Source organism: Leopardus geoffroyi, chromosome C3, assembly GCF_018350155.1.
Source record: "Leopardus geoffroyi isolate Oge1 chromosome C3, O.geoffroyi_Oge1_pat1.0, whole genome shotgun sequence".
Lineage (NCBI taxonomy): Eukaryota > Metazoa > Chordata > Mammalia > Carnivora > Felidae > Leopardus > Leopardus geoffroyi.
The window spans coordinates 90,937,730-90,947,530 of NC_059338.1; the positions used below are offsets into that span (position 1 = coordinate 90,937,730).

Consider the following 9,801-nt stretch of genomic DNA (forward strand, 5'->3'; position numbering starts at 1 on the left):
CCAAATCCCCATGTTGAAGCCTTAACCCCAAATGTCATGGTATTAGGAGATAAAGCCTTTGGGAGCTAACTGGTCTTTGATGAGATCATAGAGGTGGAGCTTCTAGGATTAGTGTCCCTTATAAGAAGGGGAAGAGACCCCAGAGCTTACTCTTTCTGCCATGAGAGGACACAGCAAGAAAGTGACATCTGCAAACCAGGAAGGGAGCCCTTAGCAGAACTCAACCCTGATGGCACCAGCTTGGACTCCCAGTGTCCAGAACTGGGAGAAATAAATTCCTGTTAAGCCACCCTGTCTATGGCATTTTATTACAGCACCCAAGCAGATGAAACCAATTATATTCTACTACTTCTGAAGGTCAGTTGGGCAGTTGTTTGAAATTAAGTTCTATCAAAAATTATTGTGTCCACAGCACCAGCTCCCAACACTTTTTTGTATATAGGGGAAACCAAATGAAAATTACTACTTAAGATAGTCTTAAAAGAGAAAAACCATCCTAAATGGATACAGTGCAATTGAGGACTTTGGTTTGGTGATGGGCAAAGAAACTGATATTGACGGTCCTTATCTACAGAAGGTATATTTTTCTTATACTATTTGGAACTATCTATTGTGTCACTCAAGGTCCTATCAAGAAATTAGGCTAAATTGAGGGAGGTATAGTAAAGCATCATTTACCCTAATGTGCAGCACCCTGAGATTTTTACCAGTCCTAGGCCTCCTAAAATGAGGAGATGGCATGATTAATGGAACTCAGAAGAGAGTTAGACCTTGTGAGAAGCTGTGACTTTCAGTAGAGAAACCCAACCATCCAGAGGGGAACCTGCAAGAAGGGGTGTACTCCATGCCGATCAGCATCCCCAGGATGGGGTTGGGGTTTGCAGGTGAGGGATGGGTAGATAGCAGACACATCTTTTTTTCCCCTTTAGTTTGCCTGTCAGAGGCCCTACCAAGTTTAAAATGTGTGTCCCAGTCCTACAGAATAAAGGGGCTACACTCAACCTAGTATGTACACAACTCCCCCTTTCCCAGTGAAGGGAGTTGTCTTTAGGTCAAGATATTTCTAATGTCTAGAGTTGACTTTAGGTCAAGATATTTCTAATGGCAGTGGAAATAGGAAAAGTAGCAGGCAGAGACAGTGCTAACCTGGCTTGATCTTTGGCCACTACAGATTTCAGGCTCCATGCAAATCATGCAAATGTCAAAGAAGTAGTAAGGACTATGAAGAGAGGGGGTTCTAGGTCCAATGACTTGAGTGCAAGCCATCCCTGTGACAAGTATTATCTTTGTGATCACTGGTCAAGTTGCTTAATCTCTTTGTCAGTTTCTTTACCTATAAAATGAGCATAATTTTAGTACTTACTTATAAAATTATTGGGAGAATGATAAAATATGTATGTGAAAGAACATATGCAGAGAGCCGCAGTGCTTTCTGATAAGCTCCCAGAGACATAAGAACAAAAGCACTTAGTTAAACCTGCATTAGAATTCCAGAAAAAGGAGGGGCACCTGTGTGGCCCAGTGGGTTAAGCACCTGGCTCTCAGTTTCAGCTCAGGTCATGATCTCATGGTTTAGAGATGATCTCGCAGTTTTGTGAGTTCGAGCTCTGCATTGGGCTCTGTGCTAACAGTGCAGTGTCTGCTTGGGATTCTCCCCCCCCCTTTCCCTTTCTCTCTGCCCTCCCTTGCTCATGTTGTCTTTGTCTCTCTCACTTGATCTTAGCCAAAAGGCCAAGAAGTAATGTCTTTGTCCCAAAATAAATAAATAAATTTAAAAGAAAGAAGGAAAGAGAAAAAGGCACAAACATATATTGAGAGTCCGCTATGCTTCAAACATTACTAAATGTTTAACATATACTATCTCACTCAATTCTTTGAACACCAGCTATCAAATAGGTGTTGATATTACTATTTTACAGTAAGAAAACTGAGGCTCAGAGACATCAAACAATTTGCTCCAGATCACACATCTTATAAGTAGGAAGGTCAGGATTTATACTAAAGCAATATGAATTCAATCCAATGTATTTTGTTTGTCCCCCCCCCCACCCCCACCACATCACCAATCCTGCCTAGTGCTGCATCAGGAGTACAGAAAAATCGCATCTCTCATTTCAGAGTTCTCCTGGGCATGAAGAAGAACATGGCCACCACCTGCCTCTGTGTCTCTGTGTGGTACCAAGAAAAAACCCTGGAAGCCCCAGAGCCCTCTGCTAGGTAGCAGCCAGGGCTGTGGCATCTCTGCCCAAGCTTCTCCCTGCTGGATTCAATATGAAAGGGTGTTCTGTCTCGAGTTTCAAAGTCCAACACCACCAACACTCCTTCTCATGTGGCAGCAAAAGTACAACAGGGATCTCTGCCTTCCCACCTCAGTGCAATGAAGCCCCGCACCGCAGAGCTTAGGAACCCATGGGAAACCCATCATCACCATGCTTCACCAAATGCCATTTGTTTCCAGAAAGGAAGTGAAGTAAACAGCCCTTTGATTTGTTGCTTCTCAACTTCTAAAGAAATCTAGCCTGAGAATCTAGTTCAGGTGGGTCTAACACACCCAGAGTGGATGGGTGGTAGATCAGGAGGGTAAACATTTGGTTTTATTTTGGTTTGGTGAATGTGAGTTCCTCCAGATGAATGAGGCATGAGTTCTATAAAGGAGGGCCATTTTGCTAAGTGCAATAGTGACACGTTGTGGTAGGGAACTCAGAGCAGAAGCATCAGTCAATAATGGTGCTATTGGCTAGGCAGGATAGCACCTTTAGGCATGCCCAGAACCAATATCGACCAGGTTACATCCTTATACGCATCAGATTTTAGTCAGGCATAACTATTATTTGCCCTTACGTCCATGCATGAAGAGTTTTGGCCAGCCCATTTTCATAGCTTTTCCTCTCCCACAGGGATGTGAAATTTTCTGATTGCTTTCCTCAGTTTTCGAATGGTAGTGAGTGGGCTCAGCAAAATCGAGAAGCTCATGGATATAAGGACTCTATCTGGCCCTCACCATGGAATTCATCACGTGTGGCATAAAGGATATAATCAGTAAACTTTTGTTAAATGAGTAAGCTAATCACCCCTGTGACCTCGCTTCTCATCCAAACTGACAGGTTACTAAGGGCTTTACATTTGGTTCCAGACTAGCTTGTGTGGTAGATATAAATAGTCCCCAAATATATCAATGATTTAAAACAACAAAGGCTTACTTCAGATGAGCTGAGGGCTCAGCACCATACTACCCTCACTTAAGGACCCCAGTGAATGGGGAGGCTACCATCTGGAATGCTGATGTTACTTGGAAGCAGACAATGAGACTTTGAATCTAACAATGGCTCTTTTCTTAATAGATTTTTATTTTATTTTTTTAATGTTTACTTATTTTTGAGAGACAGAGACAGAGCATGAGCAGGGGAGGGGCAGAGAGAGAGAAAGAGAGAGACAGAATCTAAAGCAGGCTCCAGGTTCTGAGCTGTCAGCCCAGAGTCCAATGCAGGGCTTGAAGTCACCAGCCACGAGATCATGACCTGAGCCGAAGTCGGACGCTTGACTGACTGAACCATCCAGGCGCCCCAACAATGGCTCTTAAAGACTTCTCCCAGAAGCAACAAATGCCAGTTATGCTCATATTTCATTGGCTAAAGTCAGTCACTCGCACTCTAAAAGAGATGAGAAAGTTCAGTCTTACCTACAAGGAGAAGAGAATGACAATATTTATAATGTCTCTATGACTGTCATCTGAGTAGTTAGTTCATTTAAACTTTTCAGCCAGAATACAGACACTATTTTTGTCCCACTCTAAGGATCCCACTGAGGATCTTGAGGCTTAGCATGATCAACTGAGTTGATCAAGGAAATCAGACAGTGGAGCCTGAACTCAACTTCAATCATTTAACCAACCTGTTGAATGTTACTATTATCTGGCAAGTTCTATATGGAGTGACAGTGAAGTCACAAGGGTGTGTGTCTAGGACAGAGTCTGTGCTTGAAATCACTATGAAAGCCTCATAGATCTGTGCCCATGCAGGCGGTGCCTCTGCTCTCTGATTTATCCTCTCTCTTTAATGGAAGAACTTACTATTCCTTGAGCAGGGTGATAGCTGCTTATTTAAGGCGTCACATGCCGGCCATCATCTCGTCCATGGCTATTTTTAAAAGCTAACCAACAACAGCAAATTTCCTTATTTGCCGATGGTAGATAATACTCATGGAAATTATTATGAAATTCATATTTACAACAGAACTATTATTTCCATAACAAATTCTAGTAGCTCAGACATCAGAAGATTGCAAATTCAATCTGTGGCTCACATTTTTCTTTCCACATAGACAAAGAAAAAAATTTCCCAAATGCTGAGATTAGGATGTGGACTTAGCTTGTTGAGGATAAAACGTCAGTTGGCTAGTGACCTACAGACAGTTTCTGTGAAATAAAATGAGCTCACTAAAAATAAATCATTGGTCTAAAGCACCGTCACAAAACTTGGACATGATCAGAGGACACTATCAAGTGACTCTTTAGGTAATTTACCAGAGTGGGCATAATGGCCATAAAAACACTCTTGCCATCTTGTGTAAATAAAGGAATTTATCATAAGGACCTGAGTGGCTCAAAAAATCAAAAGAAAAGCAAATTACCATACCTCTGGAAGGAATGGGAACAGCACAGCTCTGGGGATCAGGTGAATCACCGTCGGAATTCATCAGTTCAGGGGTACCTGGGTGGCTCAGTTGGTTAAGGGTCTGACTCTTGGTTTCGGCCTGAACTCATGGTTTGTGGGTTCGAGCCCCACACTGGGCTCTGGGCTGGCAGTGCGGAGCCTACTTAGGATTCTCTCTCTCTCCCTCTCTCTCTGCCCCTACCCCACTTGCACTGTCTCTGTCCCTCTCAAAATAAATAAACAAACTTAAAAATTAAAAAAAAAAAAGAATTCATCAGTTCAAACATCCTTCTCCTGAAGGGTAGCCTCTGTCCTGCACATTCTGATTCCCAGGGTCCCGAAGAAAGCTTCAGAAAGGCATAGCATGGGTTATATGCTTACTGTTAACAGTGTCTGGCAGATGTTAGCAGCTCAATAAATTGTTGTTGAGTGAGTGAATAAATGAATGACCAAGTTCTCTGGGCCTGCAAGAAATAACACCATCCTTAATTATCCAACCCAGTAATTTCTAGATGTCATTTTATGGTAGCTTAGGGTTTTATTAATGCCATTAAAAGGGACTCTGGCATTCTCAACGCTAAGATAATTACTTAATTAAAATATGGCCCCAACATTTGTAATACCATGGTCCCCAAACAAAATCCCGCTTTGTATCTCAGGTTCTTAATGTTCTATCTATCAAACAAAACACCTTTATTTACAATCATTCATGTTTTTTCATTTTTTAAAATCAGACGTACTATTTAACTTCAAGTCTGAGCCTCTGAGCAGCCTGAAATAATAGCTGGCACTGTTTGAACAAATACTTTATGCTAGTCTATCAGCAAATACTTTATCAGTTTTAGTCTTATATGTAATATATAATTTAACCCCCAAATGACTGCAAGTATTATTGTTATATTCATTATAAAATGAGTAAACTAAGGCATAGAGTGGCTACTTAATTTGATGCAGGTCACACAGCAGAGCAGAAATTTGAATCCAGGGAGTTGATCTCTTAGCCCTTATCCCATGCCAATTCCCAGGGCTGCCACTCTGGCTAGGTGTCATGGGAGTCAGATGCAAGAAAGTGGCTATGCAAGTTTTGCTTTTCTTTCTATTTCTTTTCGTTTTTTTTTCTTTTGTTTCTTTTGCCGTTTTTTTTTTCTTTGAGGATAAATTTGATTTGAAGAGACTAATAATTCAAACCAGACCTGTACATCAGAATAATTCAAAGAAGTATTTCCAGGTATGTTCGCCAAGTCTAGCCCTAGAGATTCTGATTTGCTGTGCCAGGGCAAGTAGACACCTGTGTGTACGTAAAAGCTGCTTATGTAACTCGACACAGACTCCTGAGGAGCAGCCGCTGCACCAGGGTTCGTTAGATGCCCAAAGAAGTGCAGAAATGACATCGTTACCTCCAACGACCTGGAGGAATCTAGGAAATCTAAGTGATGTTAGAAAGTTGATAAACAGGGGCACCTGGGTGGCTTAGTCGGTTAAGTGTCTCTTGATTTCGGCTCAGCATGATCTCATGGTTCCTGGGATCGAGCCCCCCGGTGCTGTTGGGATTCTCTTTCTCCCTCTCTCTCTGTCCCTCCTCTCTCTCTCTCCCTCTCTCTCTCTCTCTCTCTCTCTCAAAATAAATAAATAAACTTAAAAAAAAAGTTGACTAACAAAAAGCATACCACAACTCCAAAACGATTGTGAATCCAGTCTAGGTGGGAAGAAAACTTTACAGCAGAAATGTGGTACAGCGCACTATGGTATACAGCATACCGCTATGAAATTAGAAACGTTTATAGAGGAGGCAACTGCCAATGGTCCTGTGTGGCCCCTTTTCCCGTGTTAGGGCATGCCTTTGTATTCATGAGAGGATAGGGTGGAGTGGAGCAAAATAATAAAACTCCAGATGAAAAAAACACTGAAAGTATATTGTGGTTAGAGTCAAATAGCCTCAGTCATTTAAAAATGGAGCCATCTCCTCCAAGAAAGAGCAGTGGGAAATAACTCCATACCTTTTATTCATTTCTAATGTTTTGCAGTCTCCAGGCAAGCTCTCGCTATTCTGCACAAGGGTTTAACGGACTTAAAAAGAAATGCAAGGAGTCATTTCAAAGGATCAGTGTGCTACAACGTGCTCATACTAATTTTGAAGTCTCTCTGCATTACTTCATATGAATTATTTAAAATAATTCACCCCCCTTTAACACGATGACTCATGTCTCTGTCAGTCTCTATGTGGTATTCTTTTTTGTTGTTGTTGCTATAGTCAGAAGACAACTTTTTGGCTTTCTGCTTTGTTTGTACTTGTGAGAAAGGCAAAGGAAGTTTTTCAAACATGTTAATAGCTGCTTGTTTACATAGTCAATTTTTTCAAATAGACTAATTTCATGCCCTCTTCCTTGTTGTGAGTTTCCATGTGTAATCAACAGACACTAAGTACTTTATTAGGATGTACTGAATTTTTTCCATAGCCCTGAGGCCATCTACACTCTGTTTTTTTCATTAGAACTTCACACATGGTGTTTTCCATAAACTCTTACTTCCTAGGATCTGGTCTTTTTCCATTTAACTCAGGTTTGTCCCTGATTTGCTTTTAGATTATATAACTGTTGCCAAATAAGACATGGTTTTGTAAAACCATCACCACCTCTCCTGATGTTGAATTAATATTTTAGTTTACCCACCCAGGAGAAATATCAACAGTTACCCATTTGAGTGACAAAATTAAAAATTTTTTCATCCAGTCTGGACTGGAAAGAATAACCTATTTTACTACTCACTTGCCTGACCTGACATTGATTTTCCATTCCCATGACAATGATCCTACAATCAACAAATATCAGTTGAATGCCTATAATTCAGAAAGCAAAGGATTGTGCCAGAACCTGACTATGAGATCCATTAATAACTCCCCACACCTTCTTTTCCTGTTTTGAAGATGATGTTGAAGGCTGACCCAGCAACCACACCGTTTATCACCTCCCTGCTTCACACATACACCTCCTCCTAGCGGACAGAATCTGCCATGTCATATGGAGACCGCAAATGACAGGTATATATATTATATATATTATATATATGTGTGTATATATATATAAAATATATTTAAATTATATAAATATATACTTATATTTATATACAGGTATATATATATATATTTTGTTTGTTTGTTTGTTTGTTTTGTTTTTCCCCAGCTTTCCTTGCATTTGGAGCACGAACATGCAGCCTGCCATGACCACTGGGATCCGAAGGGAACTCTACTGAGACAGGGGTGAGAAATGGAGGAAGCAAGGCAAGAAGAGCATAGTTCTTCTCTTTAATAAAAAGGATTTGGAGAACAGTTGTCCCTTTCAGCCTTTTTATGTACAATTGCTTAAAATACTATGCCAAATGACTTGGCTGCCATCTTGCAATCACGAGGGCAAAAAGCTCAAGAACAAAACCCAATATTCTGAAGAAGATGGAACAGAAGGTAGAAGATCTTGAGACTTCAATGATTTTTTTTTTTTTAAATATGGAAGGCTTCATGAATTTGTGTGTCATCCTTGTACAGGAGCCATGCTAATCTTCTCTGTATCATTCCAATTTTGATATCTGTGCTGCTGAAGCAAGCACTTCAATGACATTTTAAGCCATTGAACTAAACCCTTGCCTCTGTATTTTATATTATGTGGAATAACTATTGTACTTCTTATCAAATCCATCTTTAATTGGGTAATCTATTTTGCAACTGAAGGCTAATATGTAAGGTAATTAGCCAACTAATAGACCTCCTTATTATTCTTCCTTCAAAACTCAACTGAGACATTAATGCCCTCCAAAACTTCCCTCAAAAGCCTCTTTGACAACCGCCCCCCCTGGCACTCCCCCCTCCCCATCCTCTTCCAAGTGGAACAAAGCAAATTTTAGTTTTGATTCCCGTTACCCTGGCATACAGACACTTATTTTCCTACAAACAACTTAGGTTCTCAAAGCCACCTCTCATCTAATAGCCCTCAAATCCAATGCAATAGTGTCTAGTTGATATGACCATTTGCCCCAACTGTGGGTGGCGGGCGAGTTAAGTTCCTTTACTAAGAGGGGGACTTTGCTCACACCTGGAAGGGCAATAATAGTAGTTTAAAGTTCAGAAACAGAGGAAATTCTATGCTGCATTATATTTAAGTCATCAGTGTCCCAGTCTCTTCCTCAAGGTCCTAAATATCTTAAATGAATGTATTGTGCCTTTTTTCTTTCTTTCATCTCAATTCCTCCAGTGCCCTGCAGATAGGTTAGGAGCCTAGCACAGTAGCTCCTCAATAACTCTGTTAAAACGGACCAATAATTAAAGAACTTAAATGTTAAAGCTCAGTAACCTCTAATGTAAACTCTTAATTTTACAGGTACTGAGATCTGGAGAGTTTACACAACTTCTCCAGTATGTAAAGTAGGAGCAAAGCCAGAACTACCACTTAGGCCTACAGTCTCTTAATCCAGCGCTCTTTCTATTCTACCAGAAGCTGGATACATTTGTAATCTAGATGAACAGAAAGGATACCTGCGAAAATGTAACTACAAGTGCATACAGAGACAGTAAGTGCCATCCATTGTTTCAAGAGGGAAAAAATATTTTGGACTCTGATGGTCAAGATTGGCTATTATATATGTCAGGTAGCACAGTAGTCTGGATTCTTGAATTTATTGCCTTCACTCTTCTGACATCAGCTTGGAGAGGGCCTCTCTGGCTTCCCAGTCTAAATTTGGAAAGCACCCCATATTTTCTCTCCAAGCACCTTTAACATTTTCACTTCTCTCAACTCCCCACTTCACATTTATTTATATCTTTGTTTGTTTCTTTCACTTGAATATCCTCCAGAAGGGTAAAGGCCATGTCTACTTTATTCCCCACTGTATATTCAGTGCCTCACACAGCTACTGATACATAAAGACACTCACTATCTAATTGGTCATTAATTTATTCAACAATATTCCATGAGATGGGAGTACAAAGATGAACAAGGCCGAAAAAAGTCCTGCCCTCTTAGAGCTTATATTCTGCTGGAGAAAGATAGAAAATAAGCAATATAACATAAGCACAATACTGCATATGACATCAACTTGATGCACTGTCATTTTTATGTCTAAACAAAGAAAAAGACATTACAAACTTTGCCATGCTATTGAT

At 40.5% G+C, this 9,801-nt stretch overlaps 1 long non-coding RNA gene and 1 other non-coding gene across 2 annotated transcripts; one reads left to right on the top strand and one right to left on the bottom strand.

Moving 5' to 3' along the window:
- Positions 1–2,083: 2,083 nt before the first annotated feature.
- Positions 2,084–8,502, top strand: LOC123585545. The gene is made up of 3 exons (XR_006706273.1): positions 2,084–2,536; positions 7,576–7,689; positions 7,832–8,502. It is a non-coding gene; the product is annotated as an uncharacterized LOC123585545 (long non-coding RNA).
- LOC123587032 lies at positions 8,146–8,252 on the bottom strand. The gene has a single exon (XR_006707103.1). It is a non-coding gene; the product is annotated as a U6 spliceosomal RNA (small nuclear RNA).
- Positions 8,503–9,801: the final 1,299 nt, after the last annotated feature.